This window comes from Camelus bactrianus, chromosome 5, assembly GCF_048773025.1.
Source record: "Camelus bactrianus isolate YW-2024 breed Bactrian camel chromosome 5, ASM4877302v1, whole genome shotgun sequence".
Classification (NCBI taxonomy): Eukaryota; Metazoa; Chordata; class Mammalia; order Artiodactyla; family Camelidae; genus Camelus; species Camelus bactrianus.
In genome coordinates, this window is record NC_133543.1 from 25,721,130 (window position 1) to 25,746,736 (window position 25,607).

General features: G+C 43.1%; 1 long non-coding RNA gene across 1 annotated transcript in view; it reads left to right on the top strand.

The window, feature by feature from the left end:
• The window catches only part of LOC123613716 (uncharacterized), a 241,328-nt gene that overhangs the window by 71,683 nt on the left and 144,038 nt on the right, over positions 1-25,607 (top strand). The window contains exon 3 of the long non-coding RNA XR_012506871.1: positions 511-608. This is a non-coding gene — a long non-coding RNA (uncharacterized LOC123613716). The remainder of the gene's footprint in view (positions 1-510; positions 609-25,607) is intronic.

Here is a 25,607-nt window from a genome sequence, read left to right on the forward strand (position 1 = left end):
GCCTCTGAGCTAGGTTCCCTTCTGGGTACTTTACACGTATTAATTTGGTTAAATCTCACAAGGAGTCTTTGAGGGAAATCTGTTACTGTTTCCATTTCACAGGTAAAGAAACAGAAACAAGGAGTTAAGTAACTCATCCAAGGTTACTTTGTCTAGTCCAGGACCCATACCTTAACCATTATGCTGAACTGTCTGAATCATGAGGCATTCCAGCCCCCTGATTTTACAGGTGACTGAGATCTGCAAAGAACAATCGACTTGCCCAATGCCATCTAGCTGCTTAAGTGCAGGGGCAGGACTGGAATAGGACCCTGACCTCTGGAGTCTGACCCCCAGTACAGGGTTCTGTCCACTCCCCCCAGAATTGCTAGCAGGACAGGCTCATGAGAAGCTCAAACTGGGAACAAGCCGAGCTAGATAATAATATTTCTATTCCTGTGCTTTTCATTAAAGATGCATGATTTTTGTAATTCTTTCCTTTAACAGTAATTGCTATGTTTTGTCTTTCAGGAACCTGGGCAGGAGGAGATAAACCAATATATCTGCCTGTTGAGCCTACAGTTAAAAATAATTATAAAGAACACTAGGGATGCTTCAGAAACTATCAGGTGATGTGACATTTTCAAATCATACTTTTTTACGTTATTCTGTTTAGTCTGGAGGAATTACCTTCAGGTAGAAGGGAGAAGAGTGGGAAAAGAAAAGTCAAATGTTGTTCACATCTTTCTTTCATGGAAAATACCCAACCACTAATATAAGAAGGAAGATGCAGATGAAATTTGGATCTACAGGTGAAGCAAAATTACTTACTGACTGTACTTACCCTTTTCCAAAAAGAATTTGGTGTTAGGAAGCCAGTTTCATGACCCATAGTGCAGCCATGAAATAAAGGGAAAGCAAAGAGGCCAGCTGTAAGGTAAGAGCCAGTACTCTCCCTGTGGTTGAGCAAAACCTTGTGTCTGAGCTTCCTGGCCGCCATCCTCATTCTCCAGAAGGAAAGGAACAGAGCAATGGTGCCTACAGGCGGCAACGTTCATTTGAATGAAATTCAAAAAGCAGTTTCTCCCTAAGAGTGTGATGTAGGGAATATTAACCAGTAATGGAGCAACCACTGTGCTAGTATTCAGGATTCTCCAGAGAAACAGAACCAGTGGGATATCTGTCTCTGTCTCCATCAAGAAACATATTGTAAGGAATTGGCTCCTGTGATTAGGCAGGCTGCCAAGTCCCAAGATCTACAGTCAGCAAGCTGGAAACTCAGGAGTGCCAATGGTGAGCTCTAGTCTGCATCTGAAGATCTGGTTAAAGTAAGGGTTAGGGTTTGGGTAAGAATTTTTTCCCCCGGTCTGTTTCATTTATCAGTGCTGCACCACTAAGAACTGATGGTGTAAGTTCTAGTCCGAGCCCAAAGGCAGGAGAAAACCCATGTCCCAGCTCAGCGTCAGGCAGAGAGAGAGAGAGAGAATTCACCATTACTCAGCTTTTTTGTTCTAGTCAAGCCTCCGGTGGATTGTGTGAGGGTCCTCCACCACTGGGGAGGGTGGTCTGCTTTCCTGTCTCCTGATGTAGATGTTAACCTCACCTAGGAACACTCTCATGGATACTCCCGAAAAGATGTTTCATCAAATACCTGGGTGCCTTGTGGCTCAATCAAGTTGACACATAAAATTAACCCTCACCATTCCCCTCTTCTCCAAACATCATCTCCTGCAGGTCTCTAATTCATGACGCACGTCAGAATCAGGATTTTGAACTAGCGTAAATCTGTATTACACCAAGAGTTCTAGTTTATAATTTACTTCTAATAAACAGTCAATGAGGGAAAATGAGACTGTTTTGGTGAACACAAAAATATGCAATAAGGGGTTATGGATGGCAGTTACAACCTTCCATCACCCTCAGTCCCAAATGTCTGCATTGTGATTTGATTGCGCAGTACTGAAACAAATTCACAGATAATTGGCTCTGTACTATAATATTCTTTTTTTGGTAGCCTGCCTTGATGTAACAGAATACATTTCTATTCAAGTCATTTCGGAACTGGAAAGAGGAGCAGTAGGAAATGTTTGTTTTAACATTACATCAGTGATGACATTGGCTCATGTTTGGGGCTTATAAGAGTCAAAGGGAAGCACTAAGGACTGAGAGCAAGCTGGAGAGAGTCCACATTATTACTCATTATGGTGCAGCTCTTATGGTTGGATCCAGATCTGAAGAGATGAACTTGGCTGGCCTGGCGTTTCAGCGGTGGTCATGTGGATGGCCCTCATCTTTTAGATCCTCTTATGTGATTTTGTATCCACAGGTCTGAGTTTTTAACGTGCAGTGTAAAACTACAGACTTTCAGATTAATAACATCTTTACTACTATGAGTACCTAATAGTTAAGTACTGACACTTACATGTGCTGGATACCTTTTTGAGTGGTGGTGCCTCCCTCTCTCTCTACACATACATTGGGTTGTTTCAACAACAAAAATTTATTTTCTCATGTTTTGGAGTCTAGAAGTCTGAGAGCATGGTGGTGCCTCCTGAGAGCTGTGTGGGAAAATCTGTTTCTGGTCTCCCTCCATGGCTTGCAGATGGCCATCTTCTCCCTGTGTCTTCACGTTGTCTTCCTTCTATGCATGTTTGTGTCCAGATTTCCTCCTTAAAAGGACACCACCCATACTGGATTAGGGCCCACCCCAATAACTCCATTTTAACTTGTTTACCTCTATAAAGACCCTATATCTACACAAGCTCACGTTCTGAGGCATTGGGGGTTAGGACTTTAACATATGAATTTTGGGGGAACTCAATTCAACCCATAACTATACCTATATAATTACATATATTATAATATAATATATAGTATATTATACTATACTATATATTATACTATATACACAATATATAGAATGTATTACACTATATAGTATATATTACATATTACACATATAGTATATAATATATAAAATTATAATATATCTAATTACATATAATGTATATTGTACTATGTATACATATAATATATGCAGTATATATAACATATATAGCATATATATTATATAATACATAATTATGCAGGTATAGTTATTTGCACCTGTATATAATTATACAGATATAGTTATATGTATGTATACTTAGAGAGTATATATGTATGTGTTTCTGCATGTGTGTATATAAATTCAGGCAGATCTCAGAGATATTGTGGTTTTGGTTCCAGGCCACCACAATAAAGCAAATATTACAATAAAGCGATTCATACCAATTTTTTGATTTTCCAGTGCATGTAAGTTATGTTTAACACTATACTGCCGTCTAAGTGTGCAATAGCATTATACTTTTAAAACTGTGTATGCATCTTAATTAAAAAATATTTTACTGTTAAAAAATGCCAGCCATCATCCAAACCTTCAGTAAGTAGTAATCTTTTTGCAATAGTAGTGTCAAAAATCACCGAGCACAGATCACCATAAGGGATATTATAATAATAATGAAAACATTTGAAATATTGCAAGAATTACTGAAATGTGACACAGAGACATGAAGTGAGTAAATGCTGTTGGAAAAATGGCGCTAACAGACTTGCTTGATGTAGGTTTGCCATAAATCCTCAATGTGTAAAAAATGCAGTATCTGTGAAGCACAACACATCAGGGTATGCCTGTACACACATATGTAGAATACATGTACGTACACACCAACTCATCCAATCCTCAAAACAAGCCTATGAGGTACGTACTGTGATTACTATCCTTTTAAATATGAGGAAACTGAGGCACAAAGCCCAGTGTCCCCCAGCTACCAAGTTCAGGAGCTGAGATTTGAACCCAATCCCTGGCCCCTGAGACTGTGTCCAGGCTACATGACAGTGAGTTTTCCTGGTGGCACAAAGTAACTCGTTGGTGGGCTGCAAAGGGGTAAAATTAGAGATGTATGCTCTTGAGTTTTTAAAAACTAGTTGACTGAATTGTGAAGAGCTGTACCGGTGACAGTTCTGCAGCCCCCAGAAGCAGCATGTTGTTTGGAAAACCTCACATCCTTGGGATGCTTATTTGAAGTGGGTGAAGGTTGGCTACAGGCAGCCACCCAAGGCACCTGGGCTGACCTCTGTTTCGCTCCCCTGGCCCCTGCCAGTGAGTGGCCTGTACACTCAAGTTCAGCTGGCTCTCTTGTCTGTGCACAACCTTAAGTATCCCTGAAAACCAGAGCCAGTGAGTAGTTACTGCTGACGCCAAGTGTGAAGACCCCACTCGGGACGTGGTGGGTGGGTCATGGGGTGTGGGGTCACAGACAGAGGCTCACTCAGTACCTTCCTCTCTTCTTCTTCCATTAGTAGGTGGCTCGTCCCTCAAAAAGTCATGTGGTGGGAAGAGTAAAACGAGTAGGATCTGACACTTTGGACCATAATCTGATTCCCCGTTGCCTCTCTGACCCAGGGCATACTCTGTAACTGCTCTTTTCTTCTCTCTCCTTACATGCAAAGTGATACTTGTTGGCTAAATCATCTTTCCGTTGATGGGTCTTTGTGGAGGGCCTTCCATGTGTTCGGCACCGTGGGGCTCAGAAGTCTGAAATACAGGGGGTCTGGTGGTTAAGAGTTTGGTGTTGTGAGTTCAAATCTCAGCACAGCAGCTGACCTGCTGCTACCTGGGCAAGTTACTGAATCTCTCTGTCTCTCTGCCTCAGTTTCCTCATCTGTAAAATAGGAATTGTAAGAGTAATGACTGTTGAACAAGTCAATGTTTGTAAAGATTTAGAGATGAGGTTGGCACGCTATGTTATTATTAAATGATCAGCCATCTCTGGCTGTAAAGAATTTACCCTGTTGTTGTGTGGTAGGATAAATGGATACTCATGAAATGAGACAGAATTGCTAAATCAGCACCATCATGTTCTAGGAAGAGGTATGAGTTGAGAGTCTGGAAGAGTCAGGGGGCCTAAGAGGACAGAGGACAGATAGAAAAAGGCACTGGGGCTCACTGTGTGCCATGCATTGAACTAAAGGACTTAGCATGCACTTCCTCCTCATCTTCAGAAGAATCCTGGGCCGTCAGTGTTGTCTTTCCAACTGTGCAGCTGAGAAAACTGAAGCTTTAGAGAGGTCAAGTCTGGTACTAAACTTTCCAAGTGACAAACCCTGGGTTCTCTGGAGGCTGTGAGTCCAGGTGGAGGCCAGGTGGGCCGGATGGAGACACCCATGTGGTGAGAGTGGTGACAGGAATGCTGTGGCCTGGGCACACTTGGGCATTTTAAAGGTCCTGAGCCAGCTGCTCACACGTCCCCTTTCAGAGGCCTCCCTGGACTCAGGGGAGGTGACAGGTGACTTGCTTTGGATTTTGCTCCTTACTGCAGCAATAATCTGGTGTCAATATTTTATAGAGATTTGATTATACTTTGTTCCCCAGGCTTTCAAAGAAAAGCATATTTTAAAAAGATTCATAAATAAATGTTTCAGCTCTCTGTGTTGTTAACCACACTTGATGCTGATAGAGTTTTCCTTGACGAGCAAGAATGATGCTTTCTGCTCGTGGATTTTGGAAATCAATTATGTTTTTGTTAACTGAATTTTGTTCCCCTTCTTTCAACCTTCCTCTCACACAGAAAGTAAAATCTGGGGTTAGGGCTCTCCCTCGGATGGATGGCACCTAGGGGCAATACAGCATTTTTCACTAGTCTACTTTGTTTTTCCAGAATTCTCTGAGTGGCCATTACATAAGTCTGAAGGACCCAGGGTCAGCTTCTATTTATGTGACAGATTCCTCATGTTGGTTTATTTCACCTCAAAATCTAACCCAGTGGAAATGTTTCAGGATGTTGACCTTTAAACACTGTGGATAAAATCATGCTTCTTTCCCACACATAACAACAAAAACAACCACCGCCCTTGTAACAGTGGCTGCTCCTCACTGAATGTTTAATAGATTCCAGGTAACCTTTCACACATAATCTCACTTCTGTCAGTAACCCTGTGAGCTCGAGACGTTTTTATCTCTATTTTACAGATGAGGAGACTGAGGCTTAGGGAAGGTTAAGAGCATGTACAGGGTCGCATGTCTAGCTAGATATTGGTGGCGAGGGAATTCCAACCCAGTCCTTCTGCACTGAAATTCTTCAAATTCCTCAATATTCCTTAAATGCAGATCTAGAAGGTCTTACCTTCTCCAGCAGTTCAACAAGCACACTCTTGTCTGTTCGAGGTTCTCAAAACAAAGTAGGCAGACCCATCTCAGCTCAGAAACTTTGCAACATTGACTTATTGCCAGAACTAGCAAACCAGGATGCAGGGACCAGCCACACAACCTGACCCACCAAAGGGCCAGGTAATCTTGAGGTCTTAAGTGTTACAGTGGGAGGAATCACCCAAAACCACTAACTCTTACACACACTGTCTTCCTGTTCAATCGTCTTCCCTGGAAGCCTGGTGCCTCCACGTAGGGGGATTATCAACAAGTCCTTGTTGGCCTGATTTTCCCCATTTTAGCACCAAATGTCTCCCATCGTGGGAAAGCCCTCAGTCTTGGGGAAAATGGGATGGGTGCTTTCACTACCTCTTAGGGAGAGTTCAAAATCACCAGCCTGATTTTTGACCTCATTATCAATCCGATCAATCCACTGCTCTTCCACGTAGAGAGCTCTGTCAGTGCCCGGCCAGCTAGAAGCTGTTCTCCGTCAGGGACTCTCTCCTTGACCAGACTCTAGCCAGGCTCCTCCGGGTCCTCTTCTCAACCTTGGCCTGTGAAGACTTGAACAAACACTAAAATAGTTTCTAACAAACAGCTCAAGGCTGTATCCTGGGAATGACCCTAGCCCCTGCCTTAAAGTGCCTGCCTGAGAAAACTCAGCGCTGTTAAAAGAATTTACTCCTTGTTCCAGCCAAGACCTGAAGATGGGGTTCCTGCCTCCAGACTCTGTGGGAGGGTGGAGCCCAACTTTAATAAGCACCAGTTAGCAAACCCAGACGGGTTTCCCAGGGACTGACTCCTTCCAGCTTACTGTCATTCTCCACTTCATCCTTGAGCCTCCGCTCATCCCCTCCCTAGTCACTCATCCTCCCTTTAAAATGCCCAGTCACCTCTGTACAAATCAAAATTGAGTTCAGTTCCTGCTGGACCCTTTTCCCTATTGCAATAGTATATTGCTGATTAAAAATCTGTCCTTATCACTCTAAGTAATATCTGGCTTTGTTTATCTTTGGCACCTTCTGTATTCTGTCTGTGTTGCCTCCAACGATTGTATTCATCACCTCCATCCCCTCCATCACCTTTCCTCCCCTCAAGCACACAGGATCATCCCTCTAAGGTCCTGCTTAATTCCCATGGGCCTGCAGTGCCTGCTCCACCTCTGCTCATCCATTCCAGCTCTTGGTGGTCTCCTTTTTTTGACCTCCTGTGGCACTTGGACTTGGTGCTTCTCCCTGGGGAAGTAAGATATGCTATATCATATTGCTTTCTGTGCAGAGATCTTGTTTCTGATTTAGGGCCTCTTGAACGTAAGAACAATGTCTCTTACTTTGTGTAGCTCAGGCCTCAAGAAGGCTTGCACAATGGGCAGTCAAAAGTGTGTGTTGTCAGTGATGGCTTAGAATAGGTGACTGTCCAGTCCATGCACTACCTAGCTTCCCTTAGAAAACAATGGCTGTACTTTTGAAGAACTCTTAGTCCACTGGAAGAGACATATGGAGATATATAGATACTCCTTGGATGGACAGTGTAATGAAGTAGCTAAGAGCACAGCCTTTAGAGTCACATGGCCTAGAATTCCTTGCTTTTAATTCACCTTAAGAAAAATCGTGAACAAGCTTATGTCACTCCTCTGGTCCTCATTTCATCAACTATAAAAAAGTGTATCATATTTCTCACTGCGTGATTGTGGTCATAGCATTACATGTCACAACAGTACCTGCCACGTAATAGGTATTGGTAAATGGAATCGATGAAAAACATACACCAATCACACAAAACATACCAGAGCTAGAGAGTTAAACAAATGTGGAGCTGGAGGGGAAGAAAAGAAAGGCTGAAATAGAAGCTGGAGAAATTGAGGCACTGGGAGCTTTGGGTCAAGAGATCTGCAAAGCCTTCTTCAAAGACGGGGTGGGAAAAGGAGAAGGAAAAACATCTTTTACTTACTGATCTTCTGTCTTGTGCACCAGTATTTTATACACAGCACTCCACTGACTTCTCAGAACAGTGCTGTAAGACACGTATTTAGCCCATAATTTACAGATATGGACACTTCGCTATGGTCACAGAGTTTACAAGAGAAGAGCTGAGAGGGACCTGAGACTAACTCTTTCCAGATCCATGTTTCTCCACCTTGTTAACCTCCTTGCCTCACCAGTTACAAGCATGTGTGCATACACTGTGTGCATACGTTAAAAACTTTGAACTTCCTTTGCAGCTGTGAACAGTTGCTCTATCTGCTCTGATTAAAAAAATGTATGGGGTTGGGTTAAGACACTGACTTTACCTGGAAAGTCCCTCTAACCTGCTTTTAATAAATTGGCTTGTGCACATATATTTTGAACTGTAAGGAACAGAAATCTAAAATAATTTAAACAATAAGGAAATGTACTACTTCTTGTAATGGAGGATAGGAGGTAGGGCAGGCTCCAGGCACAGTACTCAAATCCTGGGGACTGTGGCTCTGTCTCTCTGCAAGTCTTCATACTCCCCCTACTTCCCCTTATCTGTTTATAGGCTTTGTCCTGAGTTTCAAGAGGGCTGCCATTAACAGCTGGGACAAGTGACTTCTTTGTTCTATGTGAGTGAGAGAAAAATCTTTCCCTCAATTATGGACCAAGTATTCATTGTCTCCAGTCCAGTTGGGTCATTTAGGTTGTGGACTCAGCCCTGGTCCAATAGCAGTCAACAGGGAGAATGCTCTATACTGATTGGCTCAAGCCAGGGTACCTAAGCCAATCGCTGGCAAGGAGGTTAGGATTACTGTGATTGGCTGACACTAATCAGGGCTCATTTCTGTGGTCAGGACTGGTTCTTAGACTATCTCGGGAAGGAATGAAATTCTAATTGTGTTATGTCTAATACAGTTTGGACATGACCAGTCAGGCTGGATGCTATCTGTAAACAGCTGTAAGTCTGTCTGTTGTCTACTACCTGAGTATCAATCCTAGATACCTAACTGCTTAATGTAAGTTTTCCTCAGAAGGAAGAAGGGAGAATGGTTCCTGGGTAGGCAGCCCACAGTGACGACTTAATGTGTTCTGAGAGTTAGGCTTAATGTTCAGCAAAGGTAATCCTCCATCCCAGTTGTCTAGTCTGATAGCTCAGTATGTGTGGCCTCGGTGATTAGGCAATCTCACTTTTAACTTGCTCTGTTAAAATTAGTCTCATGTAAAATGTGAGCCTAAATGTGACATGTGACCTGACCCAGCTAAGTCCAGCTCCCTCCGGTGTAGGGACCTGAGAGCAAGTCAACCAAGCTGCAGCTCTGTTTAGAGCTCAGGGGGAAACATAACCCTATTTAACACGCACACCAAATGAGTAAGCCTAGGCCCTGGCTAGTGGGATCTCCCACCCCAAGTGAAAGCTTTAAAGTTCTTAACCAGTCTTTTCTTCAGTTTGCTCAGTCCTTACAAATCCTGACTAATTGGGAACATAGGCAGCTTAAATCAGCTTAAGGGTCTGATTACCAAAGATGTTAAGAGATGTACAGTCAGATCACTTTCAAATGTGAGCAGTAAGTCAAATTAGATTATAAAGAGATGTCTTGTAAAGCCCCATATATATATATACACGTATATGTAGATAGATAAAGATGATTTATAATGAGCTTATCAATTATTTGTGTTTAATTCCTTGCTTTGAAAGTGCTTCTGGTGGCTTAAAACCAGCATGTTCTGTCAATTACTTTAACCTTTCCCCCAGAAATCTTGTTTGCACTATTGATTTGGACTATCAGTAGAGTCTGAAATAATAAGGTTTGGGCCTAGTCCTGATTTTACAAGGAAAACTGCAATCTTATGTGTTCATCAGGTCGATTTTTTATTGGATACACAAAAGGGTGTTTGGTCTTTGGGATGCTGGTAATTTGTAAAGTCAGCTGGAAAGAAGAGTTATTTTTTGCTATTATTATTGTTTTTTAAGGGAAAATGTGGACACTCGATCACTAGGAAATGTTAAATGAAAAGTGCAAGGCAGGGGGCAGTTTACACACCCTGAATGTGAATAGTCAAATCAGTCCAGAGGAATGAGTCATCTCTAGGCTGGCAGTGTGGACAAGTTTAAGGAGAACCAGATCACAAGAAAACCTGGGTACTGCTCCTTGCTTTGTACTTGCTGGCTGTGTGACATCGGACAAGTTACTTAACTTCTCTGAGCCTTAGCTTATCTAGGGTTTCACTAGGCCAGCAGCAGCAAACACTCCTAGCCACAGAGGTGAGACAGAAAATAACATGTGAAAAAAAGGAGGCCTTGGAAGAAAAGAAAACAAAACAATAAAACAGAAAGCCAACAGAACCCCAACTTTAATGTGAAGCTGGGGGGCAGTTGAGGATGGTGGCGACTGTGGTAGAGCATAGCCTCATCTAGTTTAATGTAGGCCTTGTGTGACCAGATTTTCTAATTTTTTTTAAATGAGCTCAGAAGCCTGTTCCAGGTGGAGAGTACTGTGGCTCTGTGAGTTTAATGTGGAATAGAGTCACGCCAGTGTAGGCGGGTGCAGAGTTCTTCGCCGTTTTCTGATTTGCCTCACACATCCCTGGCAGTTGTGACTTAACCTCTGTTTAGCGATTCCATAAGTCAGGCTGTTCTGGAAGGGACTCTGAAGTTCCTTCTTGTATCAAGAAGAAACCTTTCATTTCATTTCATCTTCATTCTAACTCTGACATCTGGAGCAATACGGAACACCTCCTTTGTCTCTTAAGGCGTTAGACCTGGGCGAGCCCGCTCCTGTGCCCCAGCCCACACCAGGCAGCTGCTTCCTGGGCAGCAGGGCTTTGAAAGGTCATCTTCAAGCACAGAGTGTCAGGTAACCTAGAAATTCTCCTGGAAGAGAATTCAGATGGAACCTGTTCTAGCATTGCTTGTGCTATGGGTAAGCCCAGGTTCAGACTGCAGGTGGCTAAACCAAATTTCCCTCATTCTCGGAGAGGGGAGGGGGCTGGGAGGTATGGACTGAACAGCTGCCACCGTTAGCCTGTTGGGAGACGTGAGGGGTGCGGGTGCAACCTGCCTCCTTCAGAGGGTCGCCATTGAGGGGATCTTTGTTCTCTAGGATGGATGGGTCAAACTGGGAGCGTCGTTTTGCCCCAGAAGGGCAGTCCTGTGACCTGTGTCCTGTGTCCCCGTTTTATCTCCTTGTAACCCTAGAACACTTTCTCTTCACCCAGGGCTGACCTGGAATTGCTTCTCCTGCAGCCCCTTGCCAGGCTCTGTAATACAGCAGCGGGTGTATGGTGGGGGAGGTTTGGCCCGGCTGGAGGGAGATGGGGAAGTCACTGCATTTGCGTCTGCAGGTGTGCAGTTCCGGGACCACTGGGAGCCTGTGCCTGGCTGTGGCTCAGAGTCTTGAAGAGAAGCAGAAGGGCTCAGCTTCTGTTCAGAGCTATTCTGTGGGGAGCGAAAAGCTTCTTTTTAAATGTGACTCTGCATTAGAGTTGAGTCTTTATGACATATTGTGGGGATAATCTTTCACATGCTTTGTGATTTGACCCATAAGTCCAGAACAGGGAAATTAACTAGGTGTAATAAATAATATAGAATCTGGTGAATATTTAGGGTCTGGTAATGATGATAAATCAGGTTTGAAATTTTCCTTGAGGAGATGGTAAGATTCTGAGAAATGAAGCCAGGAAGATTGATTAGAATCTATTGCTGTCTGGAAAATCTACTGCAGAAAATACAGGGAGATATTGCTAGGCTAATAGGAACGGTGAATACAATCCACCTTGGCCTCTGAAAATCAAATGGGTGTAATCAGCAAATGTCACTGCTCTTGAGGGGTGAATGCTGAGGAGAGCAAGAGACACCCACAGCACAGGGCTGGAGGGGGTTGTTGATTTGATCGGCAACTGCAAAGAAAGAGTACACTAGGCTTTCTGCATGGTCCTTACTTCCTTTGAAGCCTTATTTATTTATTCGTTTATGTTTAACTGTCCAATTTTAAGGAAAGACCCTGATTGAAGAAATAAAGGTTATGTTTTTAAGGGCTTGGGCCACCCAAATTTGTTCTTTTTAGGGGTCACATACTTATTTTTCAGCTCTTGAAGTGAGGATTCATATCCTACATTTTGTACAGCTTTACCGGGTGGGGTTTACATCGAATGCTTTGGTGATAAATCATCCCATTCTCCCAAAAGCTGGCCCCACTTGTGAGATGAATTTAGGAGTAATGTAAAATAGCCCTTTGGAAGTTACCTGGGAAGAGAGTTACCCTAATGCTATAGTATTAAAAAGAAGGAAGCCACCAGATAAAGTGGTGACCATTTGTGAGTAGAGGGAATGAAGGCCTGGGGAAGAGCAAGAGTTAATAGTTGGCAGACCAGGGATAATTTGTGATCTAGGAGGAAGAAGATGGGCTTGTGTTCATAATTGGCTGTGTGACCTTGGGCAGGTTACTTGACTCCTCTGAACCTCAGTTTCTGAATGGATAAAATGGGGAAGAACCAATTTGTATCTCACGGGAATTAAAGGAGAAAATGTACATCTGTGCCTGGCACTGAGTGTGGTACTGGGTCACTCCACCTGCACCGCGCCCCCGCCTGTGGGCTTCTGTCTTCACATACGCATCGTTCAGTCCCTTGCACATAATGAGCATTTCATATTTGTTCGTTAGTGCACAGAGGTGGAGAGTTAGAGCACATTCTCCAAAACCTGAGGGGCAGACGACCTGCCTCAGTGCTACTCTCTGACGTCTCATCTGGGACCTGGGATAAATCAGACGTGCGTGGTTTCTCCCAGGCATGTGCACACACACAGGTACCGCAAGCCAGGCCAACCTTGGTTAGTGCGTGTTCCAGTATCTTCCCTTCCTTCTGCTCCCACTCCCCAGAGTGACCAGAGGTGATGGTTCCAAATTAAAGACTAGAGATTTAAGAAATTCTTCTTAACATGGAGGAGAACAAATTTATGTCTCGTGGGAATTAAGGGAGAAAATGTATATCAGTGCTTTCTTTTTTTTTTTTTTTTTAGTGTGAAATATGGATAGAAATGTCAATTCTGTGTAAATAAATTATTCGATTAAACAGGACATCAGGGTGCTTAGTGGTTAAACTTGTCAAGAGATACAAAGCAACCTGGTAATAATTTTCCTAATTTACCAACGATGAGTAATGCAGGAAGCTCGTCGGATTCATCTGCGGACAGATTTGAAAGAATTTGCTCCCCAAAGCTAGGGAAGTAGGGAAGGAGGAAAAATACTGCCATGAAGCTGGTTTTAATGCTCAAGAAATCTGGAGCTGCAAAAAGCCATGTTAAAAATCACATTACAGATCCGTCTTTGACCAGAAAAGGAAATTGAAAGTTAAAAGAGAAGCTTCTCTCTCTGACTTGATTCTATTATTAATTGGCCTGGGTGATCTGTTTAAAGATTGGCCCATTAAGGCCATTGTGCATTAACGGGGCCCTTCAGCAACGGGCCATCCCTCGGTGTGAGTCCACTGTGTGACAGGAAGTGGATTGACGTGAGAAGAAGTCTCACGAATGAACAGCGGTGTGTCATTGTTAGGGTTTCTAAAAATATGCGTGCTGTCTTCAATTGGCTGCAAATTGTGGCTGTTTGAGGGCACCGGGGTGTTTTATGACAGATAAATGGGAAGTTAAGATGTTCCTGCTGTCCCTGCAAGGGGATGAATGGACAACTGCTTTTGGAATGTGAGTCACCATATCGTGGCCCTGGAAGGTTTCTACTAGCTACTTCTTTGAGGTGTGAAAGGTTGAAATTACAATCCTTCATTAACATCGGATTAATTTCATTGATTAGCTTAGCTCCTCCCCTGACCCGTCCTGGCTCCCCCTGCCCTTCCCCTCCTTCCCTCCCTCTTTCCTTTCTTTCTACTCCCTACAAATACAGGTCAGGCAAAGTTCTAGGCTCTGGAGGTACATCAGTAAACACCACAGAAAAACTCCCTGCCCTTATGTTTTGGTGCTTGCATTCTTCTGTGTTTGTGTGTGTTTGTATGTGTGTAGGTGGAGGCAGACACTAAAATGTATATATTTTTATGTACACATAATTTTCATAATTGTACATGTCAATCTTTTTGTCATTTAAAAGGTGATCTTGTGACGAACTAGACATTAGAAAACTAAGTAGAGGCATTCGAGACCCCGAATATTTTTCCAGAAGCTCCCCACTACCTCAAAAAATGGTAAAAAGGGACGAACTACAAAATGTCTGCTGTATGATTCCCTGTGTATGATCTTGGGCCCCCTCTGGGTGGGAGAGTCAGATGGCTGCCTGGGGGACAGGAGGCAGATGTTACTCAAAGTCCAAAGTACTCCTGAAGAGCTGAAGGGCCCCGAGGAGACAGGAAGGTCTTTAATGTCAAGAAGACTGTAGGGTTTGGTTCCAGGTAGCTTAGTGCGGGAGGCTCAGCTTGACCTTGGTTTGGGCCAGTGGTTCTCAAGGTGTGGTCCAGCATAGACTCCAAGCTCTGCATCAGAATCGTTCAGGATGCTGGTTATCTGCTGCTGTGCGGAAAAAAATTTTTTCCTGTGAGGAAGTTATTTTTATTTCCATTTCATAGATGAAGCAAATGAGGTCCAAATAAGTTACCAAGGTGAGACCAGTGAATGGCTGAGCCGGGTGCTTTTGACATCAAGTTCGTTTCTTGTTCTATTCCATTATACGTGAAGGTGAGATTTTGATATTTTGTCCTTGGCAAGAAGCAGCAGAATTCACCTGGTGTCTTGGTCAGCTCGGGCTGCTGTAATAAAATATCATAGACTGAGTGGCTGAAACAACATTTATTTCTCACAGTCCTAGAGGCTGGAAGTATGAGATCAGAATGCCAGCAGGGTTGAATTCTGATGAGGACTCTGTTCTAGGCTGTAGACTGCTGACTTTTCACTGTATCCTCACGTGGCTGAAAAGCATCCAGTTGTCTCTGGCCTCTTTTTATAAGAGCACTAATCCCATTCGTGAGGGTTCTGCCTCATGACCTAATTACCTCACAAAGGACCTTCCTCCAAATACCATTACACTGGGGATTCGATTTCAACATACGAATAATGAGAGGCCTCAAACGTTCAGTTGTAACACCTGTTGTATGCACTTTCTATTGCTGTGTAACAAATTACCATAAATTTGGCAGCTTAAAACAACCTACATTTGCTATTTCACGGTCTCTGGAGATCAGGAATCTGAGCAGGGCTCAGCTGGGTCCTCTACTTAGTTTCTCATGAGGCTACAATCAGGATGGTGACTCTCTGGACTGTGGAGGAATCCACCTCCAAGCCCACTCAGGTCATTGGCAGAACTCACAACCTTGCGGTTGTCGGGTGTGGGTCATGACTTCTTGCTGCTGGAGGCTGAACGCTGCCTCAGCTCTTAGAGGCCCCGGCAGGTCTTTGGTATGTGGGTTTCATGGAGCCAGCAAGGAGGGTCTCTAGAATGTCCTTTAACAGGTAAAGTGTTAAACTATGGTACATCCATACTGCAGAATACCACTCAGCAATAGAAAGAACAAACTATTGATACGCATACAACTTAGACAAAAAGCAAGGGCGTTATGTTGAGCCAAAGGCAAAAAAGCCAGCCCAAGAAGCTACTGTTATGTAATTCCATTTAGATAACAATCAGAACATGACAAAAGTTAGGACTGGAAGACAGATTCAGTGGTTGCTAGGTGTTAGGGGAGATGGCTGTGATCATAGAAGAGCAAAATGTGGGATCCTTTGGTGTTGGAACTGTACATTTTCTTTACTGTCATGGTGGGTCCATGAACCCACACAGGTGATGGAATTATATAGAACTTTATAGACACACATGAAAATGAGTACAAGTAGAACAAGGGAAATTGAAGTAAGACTGGTGGGGTGTATGTCTGTCCATATCCTGGTTGTGGTTGTAGAGTGTAATTTTGCAAGATGTTACCTTTGCAGGAAGCTGAGAAAATATATAGGGATCTCTGTGTATTATTTATTGCAATACATGTGAATCTATAATTACTGTAATACATTTTTAATTAATAAAGTGGGGCCTGTATATATATACCATATCTTTATCCAATCATCTGTCAATGGACGTTTGGGTTGCTTCCATGTTTTGGCTGTTGTAGTGTTGCTATGAACATTGGGGTGTATGTATCTTTTCAAATTAAAGTTTTCTCCAAAAAAATAAAGTGGGGCCTGGACTTCGGCTATCTCATCTCATCTGTGCTGTCCCTCACCCATCTGGAGTAGATCTTTGTTAAAAGTCCCCTTTCTTTTTTCTTCCTCCACCCCCGGGGAGGAACTCTTAGCTTTGGTTAAGTCACTCTCTTCTTTTTACAGGAATAGTCCTCCTCGAGTGACTACCATTTCTGAGAAAGAGCTGGCCACAGCAAACTCAGAAAGCTGAGACGTGGAGTTTCTTGTTGGGGGCGGGCGGCGAGTGAGTGGAATCTAGCCTCTTCTTATTTCAGGGCTACAACCTGCAGCTGCAGTAAATCAGGAGCAAAAGCAAGACTCCAAAGGCATGGCCCTGCATAGCTTCCCCTGACTGCACACTGAAAAATTAAAATGCATCTTCCATAATGTGAGAGATTCACTTCTACTGTAACATCATCCTTCCGTGTGGCTCTGAGTTAGTGGCATTGTTTTCTATCTTGCTGGTTAGATCGGGAAACCGTAGACCAGCAATCTGTCAGGTTCATCTCTGTCCGTCCTAGCACAGGGCTGTCCAATAAGTGTGTATTGAAGGAATGAATGAGTGAATGAATGAATGCTGATCCTGGCTTTATGACTGTCCAGTTTCACTTGGAGGAGGCAAGCAGCAAGACCCACTGGTTCTCTAAGAAAATGTTATGTGGCTCCTGTCAGGATTCATTTCTCAAGGCTGGAATCAGTGTCTGCAAGATACTGTTTTGTTTTTTTCCCCCTGATTTGCATTTCAGGAATATGTTCTGGTTGAACAATTCTAAAAAAATGTTAAGAGGAATATTGGACTAGGCTTGATGAAGAGAGTAGGCTTCGCCTTTTGGATCACAGCAAATTGTCCCCTTTGGTTTGTGAATATTGGCAAAGAGCTCTATGACCACACTGGGGATTAAGGATTGGGGCAGGAGTCCTTGTTTAGTTGGCAGCCTTATCATTCTCCTTAGGTCCACTCTGCCTCCCCACTCCTCTTCTGAGCTGTCTTTCCAAGGAACTGACTCATCTAAGATGTTTTGCAAATTCTCCCTGACTGATGGCTTGAAGCTGCTCCTTTTCGTCTTTGCATCTCTATAAAGCCAGCTCTGCTTGCAACAAACTGCTTCATTCCTTCACAATTTCAAAATTTCACTTCATGAGTTCTGAAATAAAATACCTCTGAGTGAAGAATATCAGCAGAAACATCAAACAGCCTATTGTATACAGGAAGGAGGGTTGTATCTGGGGCCCCTAAGAGTGGGCACTGCAAACATCAGAGTTGAGGTCACTGATCAGATTAGCCTTGTATCTTGTCTGTGAGCAACCAGCCTAACCAGACAACTGCACAGTGTGTGTGTTTTGGCCTCAACTTGATGACCTTGATGACCACTGAAGACTGATGGTGCTGCGGGCTGTCTAGTTGGTCTTGGGGAAGCAACTTCTAGCTTAAAATATGCCCTTATTGGCTTGTTTGCCTTCTAGATTTATGTAGACAAGACACTTAATATTGGGTACTGTTAGTATTATTGTAGGGATGGCAGTGATGGTAGAGTTTATGTTAAAGTGTTAGGAACCCAAGTACGCAGACCCATAGTGGGCAATTGATGGACTGTAGACCCCAGTGGCAGAAGGCAAGGGGGCTCCTAGAGTTGTAAATCTGTAAGAAAACATTGTCAGCTGAATCAACACCATGTCTCACACCTGCAGGTAAGTCATGTAAAATCCCAGCATCCAGAATAATTGGAATAGGAATTTGAGGCCTCTGCAGTCTCTTTTGAAAATATCAAAGGGTGGAGAGTGGAGAGGGGAGCAAATCTGGCCAGAAAATCTTGTTCTGTGCTCTCTGTGAACTCCCACAGACTTTTTGTGACACTTAGCCTGAAGAAATCTCTCTCCACCAGTCTGTCTTTACTCATCAGCCCTTTAGAGGGCATGGTTTGGGATGTAAGACAGAAGGGGGAAAGATGGCAACTTGTATAATTTAAAATTATATTTTATCCCTAGGACACATGCTTTGCTATATTTCAAGGGTGTATAGGCTACTGCTATGATCAATATAATAGAAATCTGTTTAGTGGGTTGCTGAATTCATAGAAGCTTTTCATCATTTACATTTTCCTAATCAATAGATTTTAAAAGGACAAATATTGTCAAGTAGGTACTCTGGGAAATTTTCGGTTATTGAAACAGAGTTTTGGTTCTCAGAAAGGTGGAGGAATCTATAGGTTGAACTCTGCTACTTTTATTTATTTATTTATTTTTGGATAACTGTCTCAAGGGTGCTTCTGTGCTAAAAAATGTTAACTATATATTTTTTTGATTTAGCTTAATCAATGCAAGGGTAAATGATTTCACTCTGTGCTATACATATGTAACATGAAATGACTGATTAATTGCAATAAAATCCCCAATAGAATAGTGACTCTAGGCAATAATGATCAATGGCTGCGCAAACACTAGGTGAAAGTTCAAGGGGGAACTTCTCAGGGGGTGGGTCAGGTTGACATCACCTGAACTCACTGATTATCACAAAAAGTGCAACAATCAGACATTGTATACCTCCTGAGGTGATGCAGTAGGACATCGCAGCATTATCTACAGCATCTTGTTGCTAAAAAAAAATATTGAGTCTATATGTAACCAAATCTCTAGATCCAACTACCAGTTTATGGGAAATGCAAAGGAAAAGGGAACATGTTGGATGACACCACAAAGATACATTCAGCCACTGGACACATGACCAGTTTTCTTCAAAAATAAATGGCACAGAGAAGGAAGGGAGAGAAAACTGTTTTGGATTAAAAGAGACTTAAAAAAACTAATTGAACAAATGCTTTTTGTGAACTTTGTTTGGATCCTGATTTGAACAGATTAACTATACAAATATATTTTTGCAACAGTCAGGGGAAAATAAGGGAGGTTATTAGATAATAAATTCTTGTTAATTTTGTTGGATGAGATAATGGCATTGTGGTGAAGTTAAAAAGAAAAAATACCCAATCATTTAGAGATACATACTGAAGTATTTATGGGTGAAACAGTAGGAGACCTAGGCTTTGAAATCCAGTAAGAAAAAAGGCGGGAGGCAGAGATGAAATAAAAATGGCAAAAATTGAAGCCAAGAATAAGTACTTGGGGTTCATATTGTAGTCTTTCTATTTTATATATTTGAAAATTTCCACGATAAATAGTTAAAATGGTCTAGTTTTTGCTTTAAGGCCTCAGGGAAATGAAGCAGAGGACATAAATCGCAGAATAGGCTATGCCTCTAATTGTAGCCTCCACTTTTCTTTTTTTCTTAAGGGTGTATTTTGTGGGTGTTTGTGGGATTCGGAGGTGGGAAGGCCATAGACACAGGCTTGAGCTGTCTTAGTTGAGGGGAACAGGGATCTGGAGAAGGTGGTGGTAATTGCTAGTCTGCTAGGGGAAATATAGGAGGGCCAGCACTGGTTTAACTGTCTGAAGGTTGTTGGGTGCTATGGTCTGAATGTTTGTTTCCCTGCAAAATTCACATGTTGACGTCTGATGTACAATATGATGGTGATAGAAGCTGGACCCTTTGGGAAGCGATTAGATGATGAAGGTGGAGGCTTCAGGAATGGAATTAATGCTTTCATAAAGGGGAACCCATAGAGCTCCCTAGCCCTTTCTGCCATGTGAAGATACCGCAAGAAGTCTGCGACCCAGAAGAAAGCCCTCATCTGACCACACTGGCCCCCTGATCCCAGATTTCCAGCCTCCAGAACTGTGTTTGTTCTTTATAAGCTACCCAGTCTGTGGCATTTTGTTATAGCAGCTGGAAGGGACAAATACACTGGGCCATGTTTGATTCAAATATGTTCCCCTTTTTCTGCTAAACTTGAGGCCAGGGACTATGTCTTAGCCATTGTCCTATCGTCAGTGCCTGCTAGAATGTCTGGGCAAAAGTTGGACACTTAATAAATGTTGATTTGATGAATAATTAAACTTCAATTAATTGTCACCCACCTTTTGTATGAGTGACCTAGATAAGGCTTTAAAAAATAACAGATGCAATGAGGAAGTTGATATAAATGAATCCATGGTGTTGGAGAGAAAATGGCCACTATTAGGTGTCAGGAACATTACGCCAAATAAATACAAAGCATCTTCATTATCATTAGGTACTGGGCTCTTTTGGAGATGGACTCAGTCTGTACCTGCTTTGCAGGCTCATGAATTCTCATTATCATCTCCCTGATTATAACAAAGAAGAATAATGCTAAAAATACTCCTTTCTTAAAGATCATATTACCACTTTGGAGACACAAGATTACCTGCAAACGAGGAGACAAAAGAAGCTTCAATAAAAATTACTTCCTATCAAGTGTAATAAACATGTACAATAAGTTATTATTAAGGACCTTTGAGGCAGGCCACATTAATGAGATATGGAGACACCGAAACTAGATTTCAAGTTAGCAAAAACAAAACAAGCAAAGAGATAGCAAGAATAAAGATGAATGTAAAAGAGGAGAGGAAAATGGAAAACTGAAGAAAATAAAAAGGAGCAGGTAGCATGAAAATTGCCCTGCCGTTCTGTGGCAAGAGTGAAACAAGTCTAATGACTTCCTCTGCTTTCAGTTTTAAAAATAAGACACATTTCTCAGATATGAAATGTGGTCCATTATCTGTCAGTGGTGTTCTGAGATGTCTTTAGGCAGCAAATATATGCTAGAAAATAAACTTCAGCGTCCCCACCCCTTCCTTTTTAGGGGTGGCACAAATCTAGCCTGTTTGGAAAATTGGTTCTTGATGACAGTTTTTCTGCCCTCGCTGGAGAAATTCGTTGACGTGTGTGCACGTGTGCATGCTGTGGTTCAGAGACTTTTTGATGAACACTTTTTTCACATTTCAACATCTCCAAAACCAAGGTGTGTGTCAGGGTTTAATTGGCAGCATTTTTTTCTTTTTTGATGGCTCACAAAATAATGTTGCATATTATAATCAGCCACATCTTATGTTGTAAATTTGATTTATTTAGAGGCAGGGTTGGGTGGAGAAAGAGGAAAAGGAGAGAAGTGGGAGAAAATGAGATGATGCTTTGTATAATGGCACAACGTAGAAAAAAGACTTTATTATTATTTTTTTACTTTGATTCCTACTATTTTTTGTGTGCCTAGGAATAAAAATGGCATTTGCTTATGTTCTTTGGATGGATCCGTGAAAATTATTAAACTCTTCCTTCTGAATTCTCCTTTACTTGTTTCTCTCTCCCTTCTCTGCTTCTCATACACGTGCAACTTTGGCTTGGTGCGAGCTCCACATTTACAACTTTCCAAAATGTGCGTGTGACTTAGATCAGCTGTTAGTTTGAGAAGAATCAGCCATGAAGAGATCTGAGAACAGCGTCAGAGCTGTATTGTAAGGTGGGACAAAGATGCCTCTTAATATCTTAGAGAATTCCACTTCTGCTAAGTGCGAAAGCGTTTGTGTGTGGGGCTTCTGCTTCTATTTCTCATTTCTGGTTTTCTGGGCACAGCTCATGCTAGATGCCAAGTAACTGCAGGCTTCAGTTCAGCAGCTATGAGATAAAGGGGACTTGGTTCTCTCCCACAGAAGGGAATTGCTTTTAACCCTTCAAAGTGATCCCTTTGGTTCACCTCTCCAGCCGTAGGTCTTGGGGATCCCATCTTTGGAGTGAGGGCATCAACTGCCATGGGCTCAGCTGACATGTCGTCCTTCACACAGAGGGAGAGGAAGTGCAGCTAAAAATCAGCCTTCTGGAGCTCAGGAGCCTTGAATATTGAGTTCCCATGCCAGACCGGGCATCTCTTAAACTGGTTTTGATTTTGTGATATAGCTGAACTCAGATGAATGGGTGATAGACTATGGCTCTGGTTGGATCAGCAAGACGGCACTGCTGGAGGTTATGGAGCAGAGAGCAAAGGTGTCTATCCAAATATTGGCTGCTGAGAATCAGTGATGAGTTTGGATAACAGGTAATCGAGAGAAAGCAGTAGCATTCAGTCTCTGGCTGTACCTCTCACCTAGAAAACAGGCAAAAATTCAGTGAAAAATATCCATCAGGTCAATGGAACCAAATTAGTGTAGGCAAGGTTTGAGAGTTCTGGGCAGACACTCACTGCAGACAGTAGACATTTGGTGATGTTCGCTTGCATCCTTTGCAAATGTTCTTTTATGCATCCACATTGTTACCGGTTTCATTAGACCCAATCTTCCATTGCCAGAAGCCAAACAAGATGTCACCTCCCTTTTGGAGAGTTTTCGTCATTGATGGAAACATAATTTCACTTATCCAGTGAAGAAATGTTGACACTGACAAGAAAATAGTACCTTTTACCTTCAAAACTGTTTTATAGGAAACAAGTTAAGCTAAAATGGCTTTTGCTTCCATTTCCTCAGTTTATCAGCAATGAATACTGCCTTTGCTGGTCTGCTGTGTCAACCATCCTCTGAAGTACCTGAGATTGATCTGATCAGTGTCTGGTTGAAAATGAAGGTTAAATATTCACAGACCGGGTCTGAGAGTCAGGGCACCCACGAGGCAAGGTTTAGGGTCTTGGTAAGATTAACCTGGTAGCTGTAAGGAAGTGGAGGGGACGTGACATCTCAAAGCCATGAGAGTTGCCTCTCTGAGCATCATTACCACGTCGAACAAGGTCACTGCAGGGATAGAGCCATCCCAGGTCCCGAGCAGGGATGTCTGTGGGCATAAGGGGAAGCAGTGAGTTAGGCAGGGAAGAGCCAAGGAGAGTAATAAGGGAATGGACTGCTTGTCTGTGTCCTCGACAAGAGGCAGATACCTTTGTGGTTAGGAGTGTGCCTTGGGAATCACACTGCCGACCTTTAAATCCTGATTCTCCCCCTGAATATCTCTGTGGTCTTTGTGAGCTATGAACTTTCTCTGAGCCTTAGTTCCCTCGTCCGTAAAATGAGAATAATAAGGATTCCTATTGCAGTGGAGGCTTTGATGATAATGCATATAAATCAGCTTAGTTCCTGTCACATAGTGAGTGCTCAATAAATGTTACACTAGTGTTTTATTCCTTCATCAATCATATCGGTTTTTCTCATCAGACTGTGAACTCTTCTGGGAGGAGAATTCTGTCTCATTTATCGTTTTACTCTCGCATCTTTCTTCACCTCTCAGCAACCTTAGCGTAGCCTTTAAGATAGCCTCTCTCCTTGCTTCTGTGACATCCTCCTCCCCTGTTTCGCCTGAGACATCACTGACTGCTCCTTCTCTGTTTTCTTTGCAGCCTCTTCCTCCTCCACCAGACCTCTAGACGTCAGCTTCCTCCTTGGGCTTCTCCTCGGTATTTATTCATTTTCTCAGCTCCAACATTGATTTCTCCTGAGCTGACCTCTCTTCTGGATCCCAGACTCACACAGCAGGGCGTTTACTGGACATCTCCACTTGGATGTCTCTTAAGCAAGTCGAATTTCAGACGCCAAGAGTTCAAAATCAAAACTATTGTTCTCCTTCCTCTCCTACCAAATCATCTCAGTAATGACACCGTTATCCATCTCATTTCTCCTGCAGAATCCCAGAATTCCCCTACCTGAGCTTTTAGTTAGTCCTTTAGGTTCAGCCTCCAAATGCCTCAGAGCCAGCTACTTCCCTCCACCTCTGTGGCCACCACTCTAATCTAGGCCATCTTTGTCTCTCCTAGAATACAGCAGCAGCCTCCTGGCAGTTCTCCTTGTCTCTACTGTGGGCTTCCGAGAGTCCATTTTCCATGTGCAGCCAGAGAAATCTTTCAAAAACGTAACTGGATCACATTCCTTCTCTGATTGTAATCTGTCATGGCTTCCTCTGCATGTAGCATAAAACCCTGAGTCCCCAGAGAGCACACCAAGCCCTGCAGGATGGGGCCCCGCCTGTGTCTCAAGCATCCTGTGTACCCCCGTTTTCTGCTCTCACCATTGTCCAGTCCGACGAGCCTTCTTTAAGCTTGTTTCACGCTCCGGATCTTTTCATGACTTGTTACTGCTGCTTTGAATCCCTTTCTCCCAGCCTCCATGTTTGCCCACCTTGTTCTACAGAGCTTGCCTTGAATATCGCCTTCTAATGCGGGCTACCCTTTCCCTAGTACTCTCTGTCCCAGCCTCCTGTTTATTTCTTTGATAGCACATTCCAAATTTGCAATTGGTAATTCTTCCATTGTTTTGTGTCCCTTTTCCCCCACCAGGGCACAGGGATCACATCTGGGTCATTGGCTGTGGAATCTCAGAGTCTAGCTCAGTGCGTGCACATCAGTGAGACTCTGTAAATACCTGGTGAATGAATGAATCCAATGAAGTGCTAAGTAGATGTGCACTGAATGAATGAACAAAGCTAATGACATCTAAAAGTATGTGACCCTTTTTAGGGGTGATGGCCTTGTTACGGGGAGATGAAGTGTTAAGCCCGATGGACACAGCATGGTGAGAGGGGGAAACACCGGGGACTTTGGTGCAGAAAGATGGAGCGTGAGTTGTGGCTCTGCCTCTTATTAGCTGTGTGACAATAGAAAGTGTTTCTTAACCACTCCCAGCTTTAATGTTCTCATCTGCAAAATGGGGATTAGACATCTTTGCCTCAGAGGATGCTACGAGAAGTAAATGAGATAGTGTATGTCAACCCCCTGGCATGGAACTAGCATGAGATAGGCACTCACCACCTGGTCCTTCATTGCTTTCCTTCTACCAGCACAACTAGAACTTCAGGCCTCAGTGAGTGGATGGGAAAGGTAGTTTTGGAGGAGAGAAATCTTCCAGGTGCCAGCTCCTTCCCCGACGCTCATCCCACCCAATCACATTGCATAGCAATCTCAGACCACGTTCAGAAGCACGTTTGTTGTAGCAGCAGGGGTTCCAATCACTGTGGGACACAGGAGCTAGGCAATGCCTTTGCTTACCCTTCCTTGAAGTTGCAAATTTCAAACTCTCAGATCCTTCTGTTCAGAATATGACCATATTTTGGGGTGAAATCCAGTGTTATTTTTTTCTAATTTTCTTAACTATATTTCCTGATACCCTCCTGACTCCCACCTCCGTTATCTGAAAAGTCTGCTTGAACAAATACCAGCGGCCTCTGAGAGCTCCTCACCCTATTTCAGTAAGTGGCCCTGTCCCATTTGTCTGAAAATCTGCTCTCTGCTCTTTATCCTGGTCCCCTCAGCAGAAGGACTGACTTTTTCTGAGGTCCTAGCTGCTCCCTCTCACTTGGCTTCAGGACTCCTTCCATCTCCTTCTTGTCTCTGTTCCTATCATCTCTCTTTTTATTTTTCCCTCCATTCCCTCCTGATCCTCACTGTCTCTCCATTTACTGTTCATCTCGTCATTTCTCTGCTCTGTGGCCTCCTTG